The sequence below is a fragment of the Syngnathus scovelli genome, chromosome 2 (genome assembly GCF_024217435.2).
Source record: "Syngnathus scovelli strain Florida chromosome 2, RoL_Ssco_1.2, whole genome shotgun sequence".
Classification (NCBI taxonomy): domain Eukaryota; kingdom Metazoa; phylum Chordata; class Actinopteri; order Syngnathiformes; family Syngnathidae; genus Syngnathus; species Syngnathus scovelli.
Genome location: NC_090848.1, coordinates 3,628,340 through 3,651,351, shown reverse-complemented (window position 1 = coordinate 3,651,351; position 23,012 = coordinate 3,628,340). Strand labels below are relative to the sequence as shown.

General features: G+C 42.9%; 3 long non-coding RNA genes across 7 annotated transcripts in view; all 3 read left to right on the top strand.

The window, feature by feature from the left end:
- LOC125989351 (uncharacterized) overlaps window positions 1-8,501 on the top strand; it is a 28,652-nt gene extending 20,151 nt beyond the window's left edge. The window contains exon 4 of the long non-coding RNA XR_011086548.1: window positions 8,380-8,501. This is a non-coding gene — a long non-coding RNA (uncharacterized lncRNA). The remainder of the gene's footprint in view (window positions 1-8,379) is intronic.
- Window positions 8,502-11,737: 3,236 nt separating this feature from the next.
- Window positions 11,738-18,478, top strand: LOC125989134 (uncharacterized). Its single transcript, XR_007488610.2, has 3 exons — window positions 11,738-11,862; window positions 12,911-13,003; window positions 18,155-18,478. It is a non-coding gene; the product is annotated as an uncharacterized lncRNA (long non-coding RNA).
- Window positions 18,479-22,257: 3,779 nt separating this feature from the next.
- The window catches only part of LOC125987749 (uncharacterized), a 110,749-nt gene continuing 109,994 nt past the window's right edge, over window positions 22,258-23,012 (top strand). For all 5 annotated transcript variants that reach the window (XR_007488151.2, XR_011086483.1, XR_011086481.1 and 2 more), the window contains exon 1: window positions 22,258-22,809. This is a non-coding gene — a long non-coding RNA (uncharacterized lncRNA). The remainder of the gene's footprint in view (window positions 22,810-23,012) is intronic.

Here is a 23,012-nt window from a genome sequence, read left to right as displayed (position 1 = left end):
TAAATTAGCATCTGCTTGTGTCCATTGGCGGGAAACATTTGCAAAACATTTAGACGCAAACGGACGCTGCGAGGTAAACGTGGACATCGAGAGATAAGACGATTGACTTTCTACCGACATCAAATCTTATGCATGTTACGCCGGACAACAAAAACTGTCACCAGCTTCAAACCAGATGAGGAATTGTAAAAAGAAGGAAAACAATAAGAGGGCAGCAAAGCATTTGAATTTACAATCTCCACACACATCCCATCACTGCGATCTCTCATCACTTCTATCGCAATCTCCGCCGCTCGCTTTCTTTACATCAACTCTTTTTTTTTTTTCGAATCGCATTGTCATTCTCTCCCCGTAATAGCGCCCCGGTGCCTTCACGCTGCCGCCACTTGCTCATCTACACATGTAACACGGGCAGAAATTGAGTCTAACAAATGTCTTGAAAGGCCCACGCGCCATATCAAGCCCGAGCCAACAAAAGCAGACAAAACGTCTTTCTTTGCCGGCGCTCAACATTTGAAGTTGATATTTTTCCGCGGCGGCTGACTGAATGAGAAAAAAAAAAAAAAAAAAACAGCAAAGCGTTTGCTGTTCTTGTATTTTGCTGTCAGTCCGCCTTGAATGGGAAAGTTCAGGCCGCGTTTGTTTGCCGTTGAGGGGCTTTGATTAGCATTTTGCTAGCGCGCCTCACGCTATCATTGCAAATGACTCTCCGTCCATCCGTCCGTTTGCTCAAATGCATTTCTGCTGCCCCCGGAGAACAAATGTGTGAAATTAGCCTGAGTTATTTCCACGCGCCCTGACCTTGACATCATTCTCCGTACGCATTTCTACCACACGCGTATACATCCGGGGCCGATAACACTTTTTTTTTTTTTTTTTTCCCCGTCTCTAAATTGCCTCTCAGCCCACAAAACACACATTTCACATGCACGCTCGCTGGCAGCTCAGGTAGACGCCGCCTTGCATGGAATGTAATGTGCCTTAATGTGGGATGTGTGCAAAGTGGTGATTTATGGAGCAAGGTAGTCATTTAAATGGAGCTACCCTGCCGTGTTTTTTTGCGCAAAGTCGGGAGTCCGTGGATGGAAACAAAAGAGCGCTGCCATGATGGAGAAATGAACGGAGCAGCTTGCCTTTCACTGTCTCTTCATGCCATACATTAACTACCAGCTGCTTTTTTCACTTGTTAACTGTTATCAACCCCGCATGCATCTGGAGCTCGTCTCATTTACATTATTGCCACCGCACGGAATTCTGTAAATGGCAATATTTTAGATTGCAAACAACCTCATGTGGATGATGTTTCTGGAGGGAGGGAGGGAGGCCTTCCTTCCTTTTCTTTTTTTTTTATGCCTTGGTCAGAAATACTGCTATGAGCTAGCTTGACTGATGCTAACATATTGTCATGTTGGACTTTTTGGAGTTCATTTTCAAATGATAATCCGATCTTTTTTGGTCATCAACCATGTGTAAAATGGTTCGACTTGAGCCCCCCCCCCCCTCTTCATTCGGGCCCTGACCGCATCCCCCGCCTCCTCTTAAGACAGTGCTGCGCCGGGGTCCGCCTCTGCTCATTAACCACGTCTAATTAGATGGCAGGGAAGTCCATTGTTCGCCCTAATGAGGGCTCAATAGAAAGACCGGGCCTCGGCTGGCTCCTCTGACACTGCTGTGAAACGACTGTGAAAAATGTCACTGAAGGCGAAAGATGTAATTGAGGGAGGGAAAGTATCCCACTGCGCTGTGAAGGGGCGGGGGGGGGCATCTACCCCAAAAAAACATAGCCGTAAAAATCCAGTGACGCCTCTTTGCGCAGGTAAATACTTTCATCCTCTCGGTAAAACTATTTATGGACCACGGTAATATGCTCCGGGCGTCTAACTCGACCTATTTTGCTCGGACTATATGAAAGAACGCTGGGTAGCATTAGCGCTCCTGCTTAGCGCCCCCAGTATGGATCCCATCCGCTAATTACTTGAGCTGCCATGGTTGGTTGAGATTTAAGTACCACCTCAATCCCATTATCTTCCATCCCTGCAGCTAGCCCCTGCCGTTTGAGCTTCCTCGCGCAAGAGAAGCCTGCAAGGTTATTGATACGGGCTCCCCTGCCTAGATGATAACATCTCCAATGGCTTGACAGAAGAACGGCTAGGATGTCGGCGCCTCAAGTGGAAACAAAGAATGCCGCAGGGGGCCCGAGCGTATATGCACTTTGTGGGTTCGTCCGCCCGCCCGCCCGCCGCATTTGCTCTTTTTTTGGGGGTGGGGTGAGCGGTGACTCGCATTTTCGCTCACCCCAGAGCGGCTAATTAGCATGCTCCAGAAATACAGTAAGTAGAATCTTCCAGAGACCTGACCGGTGTGTCTTTATTTTGTGTCGGAAGTGGACGTGGGCCAATTCATGTGACATCACGAGCGAGGGTTTGGGTGCGGCGGGATCGCCGGCGTGGTGAACGATTAATTGCGCTGTGAGATTTAGGCGGGTTGCCGGTGGTGGTGGGCGTTAGGACGATGGAGTGAGAAAACTCGACAACATTCATGCTGTGCCTCCCCCTAACACCAAAAACACCCCCCTTCACCCCCCCGCCCTTCTACCGCCAGCAAGTTGGGCGCCGCCTGCCCGCCCGGCACACTGACGCGGCCGCCTGTCGGGGGGCACGCTTGGCTTGTGTTCTTTTTTTCTCGTCTTTGCAGGGAGGAGGCGGAGGGCAATTGAGTGACATCTGCTCGGCTGAGATGCAGGGTGAGGGATGGAGGGGAGAGGATGGGCGGGGGGGTGCGGGTTCCTGCAGGCTCCTGGCATTAGCGGCGTTGGCACAAGGCAGACTTCATGCAGCAGGGGTGATGGCACCGGCAGCAGGCAGTGGATGGCCTTCACAGAGAAGCATTTGCTCAAACAGCATGACATCTACTGGAATGAAAGCCTACACACACACGCACACACACATTGGCACACGCTTCCGGGAGTGGAGTTCCAGCCTTGTTCCACTTGAACGTTTCTCACCTGACCAGCGCGTGTGGCACGGAGCCGTCGTTCACATTCGAGATATTGTCAGCGTGCCATGGGGTTCATTCCCGCCGCCAATTACTTCTCCTCTTTTATCCGACTTGCCTTCAGTTTGCCGTAAAGCAAACAAAACTAATGAAGCACCGAGATGACACTCGCGGGGAAGCGACATTAACGTGAGCCGCCGTGTCACCCGCCGACAGTCCACCGGAATACTCAAGCGACGGGAAATGTATCGATAAAAATATTAAAGCTAGGGATTGAATGTAGAGGAAGTGGTTTTCTTCAGGTGGTGGAGAAAAAAAAAAAAAAGGACGGGATGAGTGACATTGATTAGATTGTATCTAAATGAATCTTGGGCTCTCCTCCATCTTTGTCTCTAAAGATGTTTCCCTCCTCTTTCATATCAGCGCTTTTGTCGAGCCGCCGCCGTGACGCCGACGTAAATTGATTTCCCGGAAGATGAGATGGATGAATAGGGAAGGAACATCTTCATCGCTGACCCCGACGCCGATTGCTTCCTTCTCAGCCCGCCGCCGACGGATTGACAAGGCCGCTAACGAGCGCTGTCGCTAGTCCTCTTATAATTTCAGGATGGGACTCTGTGCCAACGTAATGAGCTTCTGAAGGAAGAAGGGAGGGTAAATATTAAAAAAAAAAGGAAACAAAGCACATGAAAGTAGATGAGAAAGCAGTTGGGGTCATCATACGCTGGCGATGGGGCTGTTATATTGTTTATCCGTCTCCTCGATGGATGCCTTTCAAGCTGCCGCGGCATCTTTTCATGAGACGCCGGTAGATATTTGCATGGAAAGTAGTCGATGTAAAAAAATGCAACATTTGTGATCAAGTTGAATGCGGGCCAGCATGCCGAGCACAAAGACTGTTATTCCCTCGCCGCATGTCGTGGTCCAGGCGCTCTGTGTTTATGTAGATGGTCAGGAGGGGACAATTTGTTGTTGATGATTAGCTTGAGCTCGACTCCAACCTTGATTCAAGCTGTGCAAGGGACCGGGGAAAAAAGACAAAGTCTGATAAATGTCAAGGTCGGGATTATTTTTACCGCACTTTGGTCGTTGCTAAATCATCACTGTGATTAGGAACAACAACAGATCGTGTTTTTATTTTCCGACCTAGCAGTTTATCTTCTCCGGTAAAGAACCAATCCACGTACCGTGAAAAGTAAAACGATATTTCGTAATATTTAAAATCAATATTTAAAATCATCTATTTTATTCAAACATAATGAATAAAAACAATAAAGAAATTAAACTGAATATTGCGTCGACAACGTAACGGTTCTTTCTTACTCTTACTTTTGGAATACCTGTCCCAAATTGAACGTACCGTAATTTCCCGACTATAAGCCATTAATGAATATCAGGGATAATCCTGTTTGAATATTTTAAAAAGATGAATGGTAATAAAAATTGCTAGCAATATCGCTCGCCGTCGGGATATTTAAATGCGGAAATTACTCTCCGCCATGGTAGCAAGTTATTCAGAATGTTTCAGAAACTGAAATTTTAACCTTAACCCGAATATTGTCTCCATGTTAACGTTGTCAACGATGCGATGTCATCTTTAGCAGACGTCTCCGTCAAATGACGACATTGGGGATCGGCCGTCTCTTTAAGCAAGGAAATGGGCGCTAATGCTAATACGCTAATACCGGGCAGGTATTTCTCTCAGTCATCAACGACTGGCACTATTTCTCCAAGTTTTAGGGTGTGTACCATATGCTAGGTACACATTTGTGAACCGGTACCACACTGAGTCCAGAAGTCCAGAAGGAGGCAGACCATCCCACTGATTGTCCAGCCGCTGTGTTATCGTCGGGGCATTCTAGTGAGAATAATATGTGTTTAGCGGCCTGCTGTGGATGTGTTCACGCTGTTTGACCAGTGAAGCCGAGCTAATTCGTCCTCCGCTCTCGTGCGTGAGTGTTGAGTGCGCAAACTGAGCTGTTGTTGTTGTTGTCGCTCAGAGTGCGGGCGTTTGAGGGCCACTGAGCATTTGACCTCTCCTGCTACATGCGCAGAGTGGCGGCCCGGGAAAGCCGCCAATTGCTACAAAAGCCCGGCCGCCCCGCTGCTCGGACCTTGTCCCCTCTCTGAGCCGTCTATACGGCTCTCGGCAGTATTCATACCTGGAATATTTCCGCATTTGATTGTGTAATTGCATTTTAAAGGGGTTTCGCAAGGGCGCTATTTTTATAGACAGGTTTTCCGGTGCTTCGCGGACGTTTTCTTTCACGGGTCTCCGGAGCATCTAACAATTTGATGACTGAAAGTAGACGAGAACGTAGACCAGGTCTAAGTTGTTTGATATGATCGAGACACAGACATATTTGGAGCTACCGTATTTACCGGACTATAAGCCGCTACTTTTTGCACAAGCTTGGAATCCTGCGGTTTATAGTCCAGTGCGGCTTATATATAAACAAAATATTCAAAACATATTCAGGTATGGCTTATAGTCCGGAAATTACGGTATTTATATACTGTATGTCATAGGTGTCAAACTCAAGGCCCGCGGGCCAAATACGGCCTGCCACATCATTTTATGTGGCTCGCAAAGACAAATTGTGCATTACAAATTGTCTTCACATTTTAAAAACAGAGATATTGCTAGCAATTTTTTATTACGATTCATCTTTTTAAAATATTCAAACAGTTTTTACGCATCTCTAATTGCAAAACTAGTTATTCATCAATTTATTGTGTAGCCTATGCTGTGGCCATGTACTCCGACTACAAGGTGAACGGTTGCTCTTCAACTTATATCACACGGCCACTGACTCAGCAAATCAGCAGCTCCCGTCTCCCCTCGCCGCTTATTACACGTCGATTAGAAGCACAAAATGGCATAAAAAGGTGTCTAATGCAATTACCCTCGTTAAGAGCTTTTAATAGCGCTCGGCACCTCTGAGATGTACGTGCCAGCCGGCCGCTGACATTAAATCAATAATCAGCCTGTCACGCCTGTTTGTTAATTCACTGCTTTGCATTTTATCCGCCATCAGGCGAAGATTGATTATTGGTGGTTGCCTTGTGAAGTGGGCTCGGCTTTATTGTGACACGGATAATGGAGTGCTCCGTGTTGCTTTCATTCCGATGTGCACTGCCTCTAATTCGCCACATAAACTACATCATAAACGCAACGATTTTTAGTTGAGTAGGAAAAAAAAAGTACAAATGACTCAATATAAATCCAAAAATACGGTCAGGAGGGGATAATTAGTTTTGCAACATCAGACTAAATTTGGGTCTAAAACGCTCTACATTAAAGTAGCTCCAACTTTGAAGTTGCTGCTGATTCTTCTACTAGTATAAAAGTGGAAGTGGCCAAATGAGCTGCTCAACCTTGGAGGTTGGTAGTGAAATTTCCACGAGGCCTTTATGAAGAGATACTGTATTTCTTGAATTAAATAAAAATATATAAGGCCTTATTTATTTATTTATTTATTTATTTATTTATGTATTTATGTATTTATTTATTTATTTATTGCAGATTATTTATTTATATTTATAAATATAGAAGGCCTATAGACTTTAGATTGCTTTCTGATCTTTAGCGCTACCTTTATTTATTTATTTATTTATTTATTTATTTATTTATTTATTTATTACTTGCAGATTATTTATTTATATTTAGTTATATTTAGTTATATTTTGTTATATTTTGTTATATTTAGTTATATTTAATCACATTTATTTATTTATTGCTATTGAGGTCATATGTCTTTCATACAGGCATTGTGAATTTAATCCTGTTCCTGTTCCTGCTAAATACCGTACAAGTAACAGCGCTCGCGTACGAAGGCCTCGGTAAAATCGCTTCTCTGGCTACTTGTGATTGGTCCTGACATCAATTCTGAGCTTGGAGTCATAACCCTAACCCAAAAAAATAAGGCCTTTTGCAACACAGCTAATTGCTAGCCGCTACATAACCAGGAAGCCTTCAAGAAGTTTGCATCAATAACACAGCACTCAAACCCCCTGACTACCCCCCACTCCCACTTCGGATCCCACTCCAATCCACCTTACACCACAATAATTTGAAACCATTGCCGACATGTACCCAGGTGACCAACTCCAGGTAAACAGAACAAGTGTTGTTTGTGTACAGTGCCACACCGGCAGCTAAAGAGCAAAAGCTTGTATTTCGACTTTCTCTGGAGAGAAACCATGAAGAAAATTAAATCAAGATAAATTGCACTGAGAGGACCAAGTGGAACCTCTAAGGCAGAACCATAGTCCGGTCTAGCTTCCGACCCACACAACTTTTTGTGCGAACTTGACTGGAAGTCATTCGAGAAGCTTCAAAGACCTGTCAATCATCTCCATCCTGGAAATAACACATGACTCTGTCCTTCAACCTTGCCTCCGACACCATTATCACTTCAAAACACATCCAAACAAAGAGAGAGGGATGCTGAAGTCAGGCTGATCCAGCTTGTAATTAGTGGTCCGAACTGGGAGGGGAGTGGGGGGTAGGTCCACATGGTTTGGGCATCTGTGGTCCGGAACGCACACATGTATACAAACACACACGGGGGTCCTGCTGGTGTCTGGCTGTGTCAACTCTACTGGGCCAGTGGCCAGCACCTCTGTCCCTGTCATGTGGCCCCGTTAATGAGGAAGTCACATATGGACTCAAGTCCCTCGTTAGGCGGAAGATACGCAGGTGCTCAGGAACTGTCATGGACAGACCCAGATGAAAAAATATTGACCACTTGTGCGATGCTACGCAAGCTAACCCGGTCGGACGGACAGGTAGAGAAAGACACCCCGCTGTGTCGTTTTCCAGGAAGTGACTCGCCGGATGGCGGCTTGGGCCCGGCTCAGCTGCGGCTCGATCCAGCCGTCTTCGCGGCGAATACAACGGGGGCATGGCTCTTTCACTCGGGCCTCTCACCAGCTGTCGCCCCCAGCATGCTGCTGAATGGGGCCTGTCAATCGTCCGGGCCTGCGGGACTTAACTGGTCAAGGGAGGAAAGGAGGGAGAATACAAAAGCGGCTTAGCCAAAGCTGGCGAGCAAGGATTAGGACACATGTGCGGCCAACACTTGTTCATCGACACCAAACCCGAAACCTCTTGGCACGTGACGCAGAGGAGACATTTTTTTTTTGTCTGGAGCAAAAAAGTATTCCAGTTTATTCATTTAAATGATATGACAAAAGTATGGTTGAATTTTTCTCATGTCCAAATTCATCCATGCGGATCGTTAGTAATTTTGCCCCTAGGGGTCACTAGCACAACACTGAATGAGATGATGTATACCTACACACACGAATGTGTATTTAATGTTCGTATTTTGTTCGATAAAACGTATGACTGTGATTGAACGCTTATCTGATGATTGACAGGTGAAGAGGCTGCCTCCTTCTCACACATACTCTGCTGGGATTGGCTCCAGGTTCTCGCTGCCTCTCTCACATAACATGTGGTATTATCTGCATTTCTTCACTTGGCGTGGAAGGCAAGTATGCTAGCTGGTTAAATTTCGGGGGGGGGGGGGGGTACGTACATACATGTGACATGTTCTTTCTGCCAGCTCTCCATCACCCCACCCCCTATGCTGAGCTCCTCACACACACACACTGCCTCCGAGTGCAGACAGGCCTCCAGCTAATTTAACCCCCCCCCACCCTCCTTCTTTATCCGTCTACACACAAACACACAAACAAGCGTGTACGCACACATGAACACACACACATGCACACACTAATGCAAATGAGCTCTCTGGTCAGCCAGGCTGAAAAGGCAAGGGAAGGCAGAAGCGTATGGCTAAACAGTGGGGCGACCACCCGGACTAGCCCACTCCTGCCCACCCCCCACACACACACACACACACACACACACACACACACACACAAACTACCACTCGTATATCCTGTATATAGGATACAAGCATTGTGTGTGTTTGTTTTTAATTCAAATGCGTGAACCTAATTAATCCGGAAGGAAGGTCCACTTGATTAAAATATTTTTAAATGTAATTTTTCAATTGTTTATACCAACTAGCTTCCCATCTGTAAAAGTTAAATTCATGTTTTATGAGTTATATTTTCAGCATTATTTTACAGTTTTATAATGCTAACATTTTTTTTTTAATATATTATGTTAGTAAATAATTTCAAAAATAATATAAAAATGATTGTACTTTTAGTGATTGTTATTCAAGGGCACAATATTTGCAGTTGGATAAAGTACAAGGAGGAAATTTCGGAAAGTAAATGATGTAGAATTTACTTCCCACAAGTTAGTCTTCAAAGAGCATGTTGTGTTTCTTAACCTGAATTGATTAAAAAAAAAAAAATCTCAGCTATTTACTGTATATGTAAATGAGGATGCAAATGAACACGCAGCAGCAAAGTCAACACAAAATGAAAATGTGTCTTACCTACAGTGCAAAAAAGATTTGCAACAATTTTTTTATTTTTACGTGTTATGGGATGGATTCACGTGACAGTCTAGAGAGGTCGTGACCTCCCTTTTGGCACCTGCAAAACGTTGCAAAGCTCAAAAACAAGCACCCAAGTCGCCTAATGATAAAAAGGTATAGGGGCTCTCAGGAGTGGGAGGGGGGGAGGAGGGCAACAGGAGGTTTTCACTCAGTGGAGAAAAAAAAAAAGTGGGAAAAAAAACACCAACCGATGAAAAGATGAGATGTGAAGAGAAAAATGTTTCTTCTGGAGGCATTTTCTTCTCAAAACAAAGAACAGAACATTTCACCTTTTCCGTTGCAAAGGTCACGGCTTGGCCTCGGGCATGTCGGAAAGCAACTTTATCCACCCAGGGATGAATGTGTGTGTGTGTGTGTGTGTGTGTGTGTGTGTGTGTGTGTGTGTGTGTGTGTGTGTGTGTGTGTGTGTGTGTGTGTGTGTGTGTGTGTGTGTGTGTGTGTGTGTGTGTGTGTGTGTGTGTGTGTGAAACAATATAACAAGTTACAGTAGCCACAAAAATTAAAGAATTGCGCAACATTTCCATCCTTTGAGTATATAAATCAAATTTAACTTAATAAAGAGAAAAAATAGTAGCCAGGAAGATGAACAGACTGAGGGAGGACGTTCAAAAAAAAAAAAAAAAAAAACAAGTCTGAATAATTGCAAAGCTGCGTAGTGGCGGTCGGTCTCCTGCAAGCTTCAGTGGGCCGGTGCCGAGCTCTCGCCTTGGGCCGTGTCGGTGGGGCTCATTAAGGAACCTCTGGGGAGCTGACAGAAATTGTTAGTGGGACGTGATGGCCGAATCAGATGCGAGCCCTCCGTCTTCCTCCTCCTCCTCCTCCTCCTTCTGCCCTGCTTCCTACCGACTGCCCCTCATCCGGACAGGAAAACACAGAGGAGAAAGCGAGAAGGATTTCTTCCAAGTACTTGGAGATGATCAAGGTTGCAGAAAGTTCTCAGTGCTAACTTTTGAAATAGTTTATGAATGGATACTGAAAAAAAAAAATCACTGCGTTACAATTTGGCAGAATTTTGTCAATTGAAAGAAAAGAAATTAATTTTGCATTTGCTCCATTTTATTTTATTAAGTGGTTACACAAATTAAAATCATCAAGTTCCAGATATATGAATTAAATCGACTATTTTACAACTTTAGAAAAAAAAATATCTGGAACCTGATGAATTGATTTTGTGTAACTACTTGACGGAATAAAATGGATTAAATTCAACACATCATTTCAGCGTTGTCAACTCTTGACGAATGCTCAATATTCCTTCATACAAACAAACAAACAAAAAAATCCATCAAAGATTTACGTAAAACCCGATTCCAGTGTGCTAAAAATAATGTTTTGAATCAAGTGGTTGCACGAAATAAAATGGTCTTGCTTCGCATTAAAAAGTAAACGACTCAAAAATATATCTGGATCCAGATCATTTATTTTAAGCACTTAATGAAATTAATTTAATTCAAAAAACTAATTAAATTAAATAAATAAATTAAATTCAACACACCATTTTTTTATTTTTATCTATTTTTTGTCGAAGTATCTACTTCAACAATATAAATAATAAATAAAATGGCTAAAATTCAACCCCGCCCCCAAATGTAAGAATTAAAAATGAAGTTTGTTTCCATCCACGTGACTTCAAACGAAACGATCCCGATTTACATTTCTCAAGTGATTGACGTCTCAAAATCCTTTCCATTGTTCAAACTCTTGGCAGTTTGCAAAATACATCAGCCCCCTTTGAGAACAAAGTTAAAATGTTAAAATTCCGAGAGTCAACCCGTTCGCCGACGAGTCGACGACCTTTCCCAATCACTTGCACTCTGATGTAGCGCACTTGCACGTGTGTGGGAGGAGGGCGGCGAGAAGAACGTTCCAAACATCCAAGCGTTTACTCCGTCACCTCGCCGACCCGCGAACTCAGGTGAACGAGCGTTCTCGTCTTGGACCGGAACCAAACAAGTTTGTGCAAACAAAAAGTATCTGGCATGAAAATGAGTCCGATGTCAACAGGTGACAGGATTTCGGCAACACAACTTGTTCTCTCCGTTTTTTTTTTTTATGGCCTCTGTAACTTCAAAAGCCCCCGCACGAGCACCCGCCTCCTCCCTCGTCCATCTTTCCCCTCTCACTTTAATCCACCGTGGCAGAGCTCTCCAGTTCAAAGCACTCAGGAACACCCCTCAGTGCCCAACTCGGTGCCTCCCCCCCTCCCTCCCTGCTTCCCGCACCGCCAAACATGCGCTCCCACAAACTCACAGCCCAAACTTTCTCCTCGGCGTCCTTCTGCAGCTTTGAGTGGCTCCCGCCCCGGTAATTAATCCGACAAAGAGCGTTGCTTTGCCGGATCTTTCCGAGAGGTGTGATCGGAATCGGAGTCAAAGTGAACGTGGTGAGTGGAATAAGGCGAAAAAAAGAGTGTACGTTATGGCGGACAGAAAATCGTCCATTTCAAGATACTATCATAGACATAAAACGGCCAACGTTATTTTCTGGACTGACTTGCTGACTCCATGTTCGACCGTCCGGCACAGGCCTTTATTTAAAGGTGACCGTTTGACTCCAGCGGCCATTTTGTTTTTCCTCTAGCGACTACATTTTCATTGATTCAAATTGCAATATTCTAATCTGATCAAGCCCATAATGATCAAGATTTTATTCCTAATGACAGGGCTACAAAATGTCGATTGATAATCCAAACATTTATTCCGACATTTAGCAACTAACTTTCTTAACCGCGCACGAAATAACGCTAACGTTTAAAGTAGCAATGTTGACGCACAAGCCGCTACGTCTTCTTCTATGATTATTTCCGATATATTTGATCAATCTAATCAAATTAATATTCTTAGTGTTCGTGAAAACAAGACAATTTTGACCCCCAACCTCCGAAAATTTGTAGCTAGTGTCAGCAAGGTCTTGCCGTGACTTTTAACACGCCAGATGTTTTCACACAAACGTGGGAAAAGGTGTCTGCTCGGTTGTTTTTCTACCATTCATCACCTCGGTGTCAGAAATCCTTATTAGGATGCCGTTTCTCTAATTGATCACGGAGATGGATTGACACGCTTGATTGTACACGATCCACATTTCCTCTCGCGCGTGTGTGGCCGAAGCTTATTTATTTTTTTTAAATAAAGACACTTTTCGGTGATTGCATTAACACCGTTAAGGTCGACTTGAAAGTTACCGAGAAGAGAACTATTTGTTTGCACCTTCTGATGAACCCACAAACGTCTTTCTGACATTGAGGTCATTAGGGTGCGTTTTGAAATCCCAATTGAACTTCCTTGTTTGGACAACCCTGATTGGCCAGCTGCTAAGTTGACACTCTGCTGTGACCAATCACACTGACACGCCCGTCGGCAAATTACGCCAAGCTGCTTTGTTTGATTTAATTTTTTAATCCTTGTGAAATGTTTGCTTGCATGTCATTGCAGGTTCTTCTGTAGCCCTTTGGAGAACATGTCTGGGAACTTGAGGTTTTCGGACTGTGTGAGTCCAAGCGACCATTTAAGAAAATTCGTAAAATGGTGAGTCTATTTTTTTAAAATAACCCTAACCCTAACCCATTTAGCTAGTTATTGGGTATTTGATCATTTTAAAAATGTTAAAAAGATTCTTGGATCCCACCTAATGAAGGTTCTCAATCTTAACATATGATGGGCTTCATCGATACGAAACATTCCCAGCTACCTTGGGGGCGCTAATGAAACAGGAACCCAAAGACAATCTCGAAAGTAGTTCTGAAAAAGTTGAACCACTTTGCTAAACTTTTAATAATATTCAGTTCATTTTTTATGTGCATGAAATTATGATTGTCACTGAATTTGGCGTGAACTTAACACTTGTCCTACAAAGTCACGGCGTTAAAAATGTCACGTCGATGGCGACCCACAATGCTAATCTAGTCACTGTGGGAACAACTAGTTCGGCACCACAGCTGGTACCAACCGCCCCAGAGTGTTCGCGTTGACGGACAGCCTATTGTCTGAGGGCTCCGAGGGACCACCGGGTCTCCGTAACATCCACGTGACGGTGCGCCACGCATTTCGCTCCTCGCACCCCAAACATTGCACCGGACTTGGCCGCTCGAGCTGCGCTGACTCACAAACGGCAACAGCCAGGACATCTGTGGAGCTTTGGCTGCTTCGTCCTGTGCGTGTGCGTGAGCCAATGCGGCCAGCGAGCCAGCGGGAGCCCCCACCGCGTGTTACATGTCGGAAGCAGGAGCCCGTGGCCGGACGTCTGACGGCGAATCCGCCAGCCAGGAGACGCGCACGGTCAGACACGCGGGGTAATGGTCCGTGCTGCGTGTGCATACGCAAACACTTAGCGCACTTGGCCGCATGAATATTCATTTGCAACTGTGATGAGCTGTGACACGCTTTCCTGGCAGCCGCCTCGGACCACATGGCCCGGGAGTTGCGGCGCGAGAAAGGCTGGGTCCCGAAGTGTTACCGGGGGCCTGTCTCCATCAATGCGTCTCACCGCAATTCTCCCGTTTCTCCATCTCAGATGGATTCCAGACATTCTAGTTTAACTCATTCACTACCATTGACGGTTATGGACGTCAAAGATATTGTGCAGGTGGGAAACTTAAAGACCCGGGGCTGAAATTTTGCCCGCTGCGTCATTTTTTAGGCCCAGCAAAGCAAATGAGGTGAAAAATGACATTGTGTTGCTGATGGAGTTGAAAACTTGGAGGCTCAACTGCGGCAATTCGTAGGCGTAAGAACGTAGCATCCCTTGATCGGGTCGTGGCTTCCTGCAGATATCAAACGTGGTGGTCTTTTGTGTCATCTGGCATGGCAATGCTACCTTTATACTAGATAGCCATTGTTTACAAATCTTAGCATTGTTCCATTTACCCCTCACAACCTTCACTGCTCCCACCTTGGCCAGCTGGCACCGAGATGCTAGCACCATTGACAAGGCTCACAATAGCCTCTCCGGACCACGCCACAATGGCGGGATGCGGACACGGGCACCTTTGAGGTGCGTAGGGACGGCCGGGTGTTGCTGCCAGTTTGCAGCTTTCAGAACAGGCCACTGGCAGAGACTACTTTCCTCTATTAGCCTCATTTTGTTATGCTAAAGGATGTATTTTTCTTGAACAAATTCTCCTCTCTACGATATTTGACATCAGATTTAAATCGCTAGCTAATGCCGGACGCCAAACGTTTTAATCGTCAGGCCAAGCAGGCGAAAAACACACCGCCAAAGGGATCAGGCCTCGATTTAGCCCGAGCTAATTAATCCAGAATGGTGCTGGGGGGAATTCAAGAAGGTCGGGTCGAGACCGGGCAGCGAGTCAGAGCACCTGTGCAGGTCAGATGCACCCTGTCAAGCTTCGCTAATTTTACAATTGACCGTTGGCCCCTGTAGCCGCGGCGGCTACGAAAGTTCTGCTTTCCGCCGTGACTGCTTCTAATTATCCATTAAAGCAAACTGTTATCCTACTTATAACCTCAAATCATGCCTTGTGTTCTTTGCTGGGGGTTGTTACAAATGAGCCCATTACCACACAACAGGGATGCGGTGAAGGATTTAATAAAATGGAGCTTAAGCTGATAATGGTCGTTGCTTGAGTTGTTGACCTACTGTGAGGGATTAGCTTGGCCATTGATACACACAGTTGGTTAGAAGAAGACAAGCTAACACCTTGATGATTAAATAATCATTCGGGTTCAAGTTATGCTCCGGAATGACGAGGATTTGTTGTACTGAAAAAAAAAAATGCATTGCAATGATGTATGGAATGGGGATAGGTCAAATTTTTTTTTTTTTTAGGCTTGTCTGACAAGCATGCACGCTGCCGGCTGTTACAGTTTGCGTATCGCCGGTGTGGTCCACGGCTGTCTGCCAACATATTTGAACAATCACAGGACAATTAACTCCAATTATCAAGTGTCACAGTCTGAAAGCGGTAAGAAAGCCAGATGTTAGGATACAGTACAGTTGTGTCAAGGAAAAAGGCATCTTTTATTTAGATGTGAGCTGAAACGCAGGTGATCTTTAAATTAGGAACAGCCTTCTTGACTTCTTGCCATCTTTGTTTCAATGCTTGAGTGAATGTTACCCTGTTTGCATTGACTATGGTATAGCAAGCTGTGTGTCTGTTTTTGTGAATTTTATATATATATATATATATATATGAAAAAAAAAATATATATATATATTTTTATATACAGTGATCCCTCGCTACTTCGCGTTTCGTTTATCGCAGCTTCACTCACTACATGGCGGATTTTTTTCAAAATTAAAAAAAACATTTAAAAGTCAAAATAAAACTTCTAAATTGAGGAAACACGTGTCTAACCTTTAAGACAATGTAGTATTGCTCCAAATGTTCGTTTACATTCCTTTAGAAGTCCGTTTTCGCGTGTTAGCACGATCGCGAATTAGCATCTTTCCGCTAACTCGTTAGCCTGCCCAGTACTTCTTGTTGGTGACCGTATTTCGCGGATTTCACTTATCACGGGTGGTTTTTAGGAACTAATTATCCGCGATAAATGAGGGATTACTGTATATATATATATATATAATTTACATGCCTATATAGATGTATTAAAACAGGTGAAAAATTAGTCATCAGTACGAAAAAGGTGATCAAGTGACGTCTGATTTTTTATTTTTTTTGCAAATATAGTGGGAGGTCTCCTTTTCCTCCTGAGCGTCACAAAATAGATGGGCAGAAATGTGTTAGTGATCTCAGCTGCATTCCTCAGTTGACATTTCAGCGATCTAAGGTTCGTCAAAAGACACAAACGTGCAATCCCGTGGCCGCATCCATTTCTCACCAACGTATCCCTTGAATCCTGCCATTCTCCGCCTTCATTGTTCGTCGACCGCTAAGTCATTAACATCACAAAAGACCGTCAGGATATGCATGGTTTCATTCACAAAATCATCTCCCGGTGTAAGGGCGATGAAATCCAGCGAGGGAGGGGTATGAGCCGAGGTGCGCCGTGTTTGTGAGGGGAGGGGGTGTCGCCCCAGGAGCAACAATTAAATGAAACCAGCAGTCTCAAGCAAAAGCGTGCTCACTCAAGCAGGAAGCCCCCCAAACAAAGAGGCCCTTGTGTGTTTTCACCAAGCCACCGTTAGACGGGAGGCTCAACCTCAGCTCAGCTTGGCCTTAACCTGGAAGAGAAGCAAACGCTTGTTTGTTTGGAAAGGACAATCACGAGCTCATGTGTTTGACCACAAAAAAAAATGGCCGACAGCTGCTGGTCAGTTGGACACCTTGTCTTTGCTTTTAAGCTTGTTGTCCACTTAGGTCAGCCAGCGTGGGTCCTCGCCAGGGGTCGGAACACGAGGCGGCACTCAGCGCATGCTGGGTCTCACGGAACCACCGGGCAAAGTTCACTGAAGGATGCTTCATTTGGGGCGGAGCCAATTTTTTTGGAGTGTCAGCCAAATAACGCTCACCTCTGGAAAAAAAAAAAAAAAAAATTGGAGGAATTTACATGCTGATTTGTTGGTGACTCCGAATAAACAGCATCTATTTGACACGTAATTTACAATTTCACAATCAAAACTTCGCAAACAACATCGGACATTAAGAATTCGCAAGTGGAAATTCCATTTGTCAAAATATGTCACCAAAGGACGCGGAATGAAAATCTCTTCCATTTGTACTTCGACTGATATCAAGGCACACCGAGCACCTCCGAATCGTGTTTTTTGTCACGATACGTGATATAAGATGATTGCAGCAATGAAACAGCTGTCAAATGTGAATCGTGATAATTGCCGAACCAACTCGTTGCTCACCTACAACTTGTTAAACAGCCGGGAATACATTTCCTCGGGGTGATCATTTTTCACCAGTTCTTGTGATGGATCGGCCCGATTTACTTTATTTTTTTTTTTAGGATTCTGAATTTGACTAAGGTGGGGGGGGGCACGGCCTTTGTTTTGCATCGCAGTCCATTTTACTGATAGACTATAAATCTTGGCCATGCAAATGTGATCTCCTCAAATCCCGCTGAAGGTTAAAACGTTTTGTGATGGAATTCAGCATTTGAGCTTAGAAATGATGTCCGCACTCGGGGAGGGGGGGGGGGGGGGGGGAGATAAACTGGCAATACAGGAGGATTAGTGACATTGAGTGATTTTATATCGGTTGTTACAGTTTGATGGCCCTTCTGCGGTAAATGCTTGAAATAAAACCCAATAAAGTTTTTACTGTTTCCACATTTCTTTTCATAAAATTGCCCCCTTCAGGATTCCCGCGGAGCCGTTATTGTACGCGGCTATGCACGCGTGTGATTAAAAGGAGGCCGGCGGCGGCGGCGGCTTGAGTACCTACGACGGACGGGCCGCAAAAAAGCGATAAACAGACGTAATTCAAATGTCATCGTTTGAATGTCATCCTCAAAGAGCTCGCTCAGTCGGTGTTCAATCATTACACGCGATATGGGAGGAAACAAAGATGGAGGGCATTGTTTCATCTGTTGCAGTTTTTCCTCCTAATTATTAAAGCGCCTCGCTCGCCCCCCCCAACTCTTTCATATAGAGAGAAAGAGATGAGAAGTATTGTCGCCGTTTGACGATTCTATTTTCCTTCCGCTTCTTACACTTTTTAATTGAAGGCCATTGAAGAGGCAGAGGAGAACCCATATGGCACAACTCCCCCCCCCCCCCCCCCTCCACCTTCTTCGCTTTCTCTTTTTCAGAGATGGCAGCGGAGAACAAAGATGTGCAGATGAGGTGGTGAGCTCTGGATCAGTGCCAGGAGAGCTGTCCCTCACAAATGGAGGCAAACCTTCGAGGTGGGTCAACGGCAACCCCGGTGGCACGATGAGGATATGCACGACACAAAAAGGTAGCGTCTTTTTCGATAAACACGGAAAGGCACCAATTGGGGAGTTTGGGGCAAAATTTTTAAGTTTTTACATGATGAACTTCTCAAAAAAATATAAAAATAAAATCTAAATATATAAAAATATATAAAATATATATGCATAATATAATATAAAATATATTCTAATATATTTATATATTTTGTATAAGATATGTAAATAAATATATAATATAGTATAAAAAATATATATATACATAGAATATAAAATATACTCTAACATATGTATATATTCTATATATACTATAAATATATATACTATAAAATATATGAATAAATAAATAAATAAGTAAGTAAATTAAATAAATAAATAATTTTTTTTTTACATGATGAACTTCTCAAAAAAAATAAAAATAAAATCTAAATATATAAAAAATATATAAAATATAAAATATATTTTAATATATTTATATATTTTGTATAAGATATGTAAATACATATATAATATAGTATAAAAAAATATATATACATAGAATATAAAATATACTCTAACATATGTATATATTCTATATATACTATAAACATATATACTATAAAATATATGAATAAATAAATAAGTAAATTAAATAAATAAATAAATCAGATTAAATGGAAGCACATTTGAAGGAAGGATTTGAAGTCCGTTTTCATCGACCCCAAACCCATTTTGCTTTGAACAAAAGGTCAAGACTTACAGTAAATGATTTTTGAGGTTGGTTGTGATGCATCCAATATGTTTCTAGGTCAAGGGTCAAGTGTGGAGTCAAAGTGAGCTCTCACTCATGAAACCAGATTTACACACACTCTCTGGACCATACAAGCGGGAGAATTTATAGGATTGCACAAGCTCAATCGGGCCCGTGGTAGTCACTCTGCCTCCTTTGTGATGAGTCTCCTTGCGCTCTCACAATGAGCACAAATCAATACGCTCACTGGAAAGATACCTTATCTGCTTTTGATGAATGCTTTGAATTGTCAGAGACAGTGAAGCGATGCGCCATGGCTGGACAATCATATCTCCGCGCTCGCTCGACCTCATTACCGTTGCAAGTGGGTGTTGATTTGAAGACAAATTGTCATTACATTAAATTTGTGGTGAAACATGATTATCTCAAACGGAATGGCCATCCATTCACAAATACAATGTTTGTGTGTGTGTTGGAGGGTTAATAAAATATTACTTAGTTCTTCCATCTATGGAATTTGGCTCAAATTTGGCTCAAGCCTTTTAGTAATAATGATGATAATAATAATAATAATAATAATAATAAATCCCCAGGGACTACCTTTTTAAAACTATAATAATAATAATAATTTATCATAATAATAATAATAATTCCCCAAGGACACCCCTTTTAAAATAATAATAATAATAATTTATAATGATAATAATAATAATAATAATAATAATAATAATAAATCCTCAGGGACTACCTTTTTAAAACTATAATAATAATAATAATTTATAATAATAATAATAATATTTCCCCAGGGACACCCCTTTTAAAACAATAATAATAATAATAATTTATAATGATAATAATAATAATTCCCCAGGGACACCCCTTTTAAAACTATAATAATAATAATAATAAATCCCCAGGGACTACCCTTTTAAAACTATGATAATAATAATTTATAATGATAATAATAATAATTCCCCAGGGACACCCCTTTTAAAACTAATAATAATAATACTAATCTGCTTGCGGCTGGATTAAATCCCCCAAAATAACGTCACATCACCTGTGCCACAACTTGGACCTGGTTTTGCTTGTCTAGTCTACTTTCAGTCTGGTCTACTTTCTGTCGCCAAATTGTCAGGCCCGCCAAGGGTGTGTAATGGAAAACGCCTGGTGAGTCTGCCAACTCGACTCGGTCAACTCGACTCGCCCCAGAATTAAGACTTGCCCATTTTTGGACATTGACCACAAGCACCGAGTGCCTCCAGCATCCTCATGAAGATCCCTCGAGGTGAATATCTTATGTCGGGGGGGGCGGTTGTAACTGGGCACAGAGCTCAGTTGCTGCTGACTTATTACTAAGCATGCCGAGCCGGTGCAATGCTAATATTGCATTCCACCCACCACACACACGCACACGCACACAACGCGTCCCATTCATTGTCTATTCCTGTCTTGTCATCCCTCCCATCCTCCCTCCCATCCACCGTCTGAAGGGCAGGTCCCTTTCCTAATTGATCTACGGAGATTTCGGCTAACCTTCTTCCTCTCGCAAAGAGAGATGAGAGAGCAGAGATTAGAGGCGGGCAAGGGGGCGGGGCCTGGGAAGATTGATGGGTGCTCTTTTTACCGCCGCTGATATAGTTTATCTACGACACCGCGACGAGTTTATGAATCTCTTTGTGTCCAATCATTTACCTGAAATATCACGGAGAATCTGTTACAATAACCTTGCAAGCATGACGGAATGGAATGATGCGCTTCTCCTCATCAGCGAGTGGAAAAGAAACGACACCAGGAATGTTCCTGAATAGTGTTGGCTTTTTTTTTTTTTTTCAGAACATAGCGAGGTGATAAGGGGAAACCATTATCGGGGCAATCGATGAAGAGTGAGGGGGGGGGGTGATGATTAATGTCAGCATGCATATCCCAGGCCAAGGACTGCTGCCCACTTGGAAAAAAAAACAAAAAAAAAACCTTGTAATGTACTTTTTTTCACTGTACTCACTTTTAAATGTCACATTTTGTTTCCAAAGTAGCTTCTTTACTCTTCCATCCAAAGATAGCCTAAATATTTTGGATACTTTTTTATTTTTGACCTTTGACCTTTTTTTCAAGAACTCCAACTTGCACTTGTTGCAGAACTCTCCTCAGCGTCACCTCGCAGCTATTATTTACTACAAGGATTAGAGTGGCGGAGATCTTAGCTTGAGCACTTCTCTGCTGAGAGTGGAGCAGAAAAGACAGGCAAATTACCAGCTAATGGACCACTGGGCACTAATATCTAAATCCCTGATCTGCCTGTAATTGCTACAAAACGCTCCGTGTGAGACTTCTAAGCAACTCTGCTCCACGGCGTGCCTTCCTTTGCTTTATTACGGCGACAAGAAATGTGGGACGAGGGAAAGGAGCGCCTATTTTCTCCCTTTCAATCACTCTCCACTTTCCCCAGCGGGATTTTCAAGGCGTCATTAACGTCGCTCCTCTCTTTCATAGCTCCTCGGAAAGAGAGCCGAGTGACCGTCCTGCCCCTCCAGCGGTGATTCTCGTATGAGGAGATATGAAGCAATAGCTCTTGTTGCAAAGCTATTTTATTTGCATTAGCATTCATAATTATTTAATGACAGGCCAGATATGGTTCACCGACACCGAGTGCGGGAAACATACGGCTGGAGTGTATTCTAATTAGATGGTCATTAAAACGTGTGATTGTCTGCCACGAGCGAGGAGGGCGCATTATTATTGGAGTTGCTGTGTCATGACATTAAAACACAGTGTTACGATTATAAAGATGACAATATTTCTGCCGGCCGCAAGCAGATTATTATCATTATTAATATTGTTGCTGTTGTTGTTTTTGTTGCTGTTTTTATTATTTTATTTATTATTAATAATGATATTTTTTTGTAACTGTTATTATTTATTTGTTTATTTTTATTATTATTTCTATTATTATTAATAATATTGTTGCTGTTATTATTTTGAATTATTTATTTGTATTATTTTTTATTATTGTTATTTTTATTATTAGTATTATTATTACTATAGTTTTAAAAGGGTTGTTCCTGGGAAATTTGAATGAAATATAATAGATTAACAGAGCACCATTCAGAGAGAAAGTCTGCTTAAACTCAATCTCATTTGATTCCTTCATTTCCATATGCCTGGCCAACCCGTTCATATCAATATTTGTGTTATTGTTTTTTTTTGTTTGTTTGTTTTTTGTGCGTGTTCAATATTGTATTTTCGTCAAACGCGCATGCGCATGAGGTGAACTTCCACAAAACAGGAAGTGCAAACCCATTCGAGGAAACAATTAGTGTCAATTTCGCTCTCAAAATGGCAGTGAAAAAATGCACAGGTAAATGAAAATATGAAGATGAACACGGCGTTTTTAACAGAATGGAAAAGTTTGTTTGATGAACATTATGGCAAGCTATTCTGCCTGATACGTCAGACGTCATTAGCGCAAGGGACTGAAATTCGCAAGCGCAAGTTGGACACAGGCAGGAAAAACAGGTCCAGTTTTCCCCCGAAATTACGAAGCACTCAGAGACTGTCACGCTTCCATCGTATCAACTGGCTTGGAACATTGCACGGGCTAAAAAGCCATGCAATGAAGTGGAGTTTGTAAAAAAAAAACCTCAGTGACGTTGTTGAAATCGTGTTTCCTGAAAACGACAAACTAACCCAAATGGTATCAGATATCCAACAAAAATAATTGTTTGCATCAACGGAATACAAGCCAGACTGGAAGAGGATTGTTCAAGACAAGGAATGCACTAAGTCACACTACGCAACATACACAGTAAGTGAAAAAAACGCTTTTGTAAATTACAGTGATCCCTCGCTACTTCGCGTTTCGTCTATCGCGGCTTCACTACATCGTGGATTTTTTTTTCCAAATTAAAATAAAAACACTTAAAAGTCAAAATAAAACTTATAAATTGAGGAAACGTGTCTAGGATAATGTTCTATTGCTCCAAATGTTCGTTTGCATTCCTTTAGAAG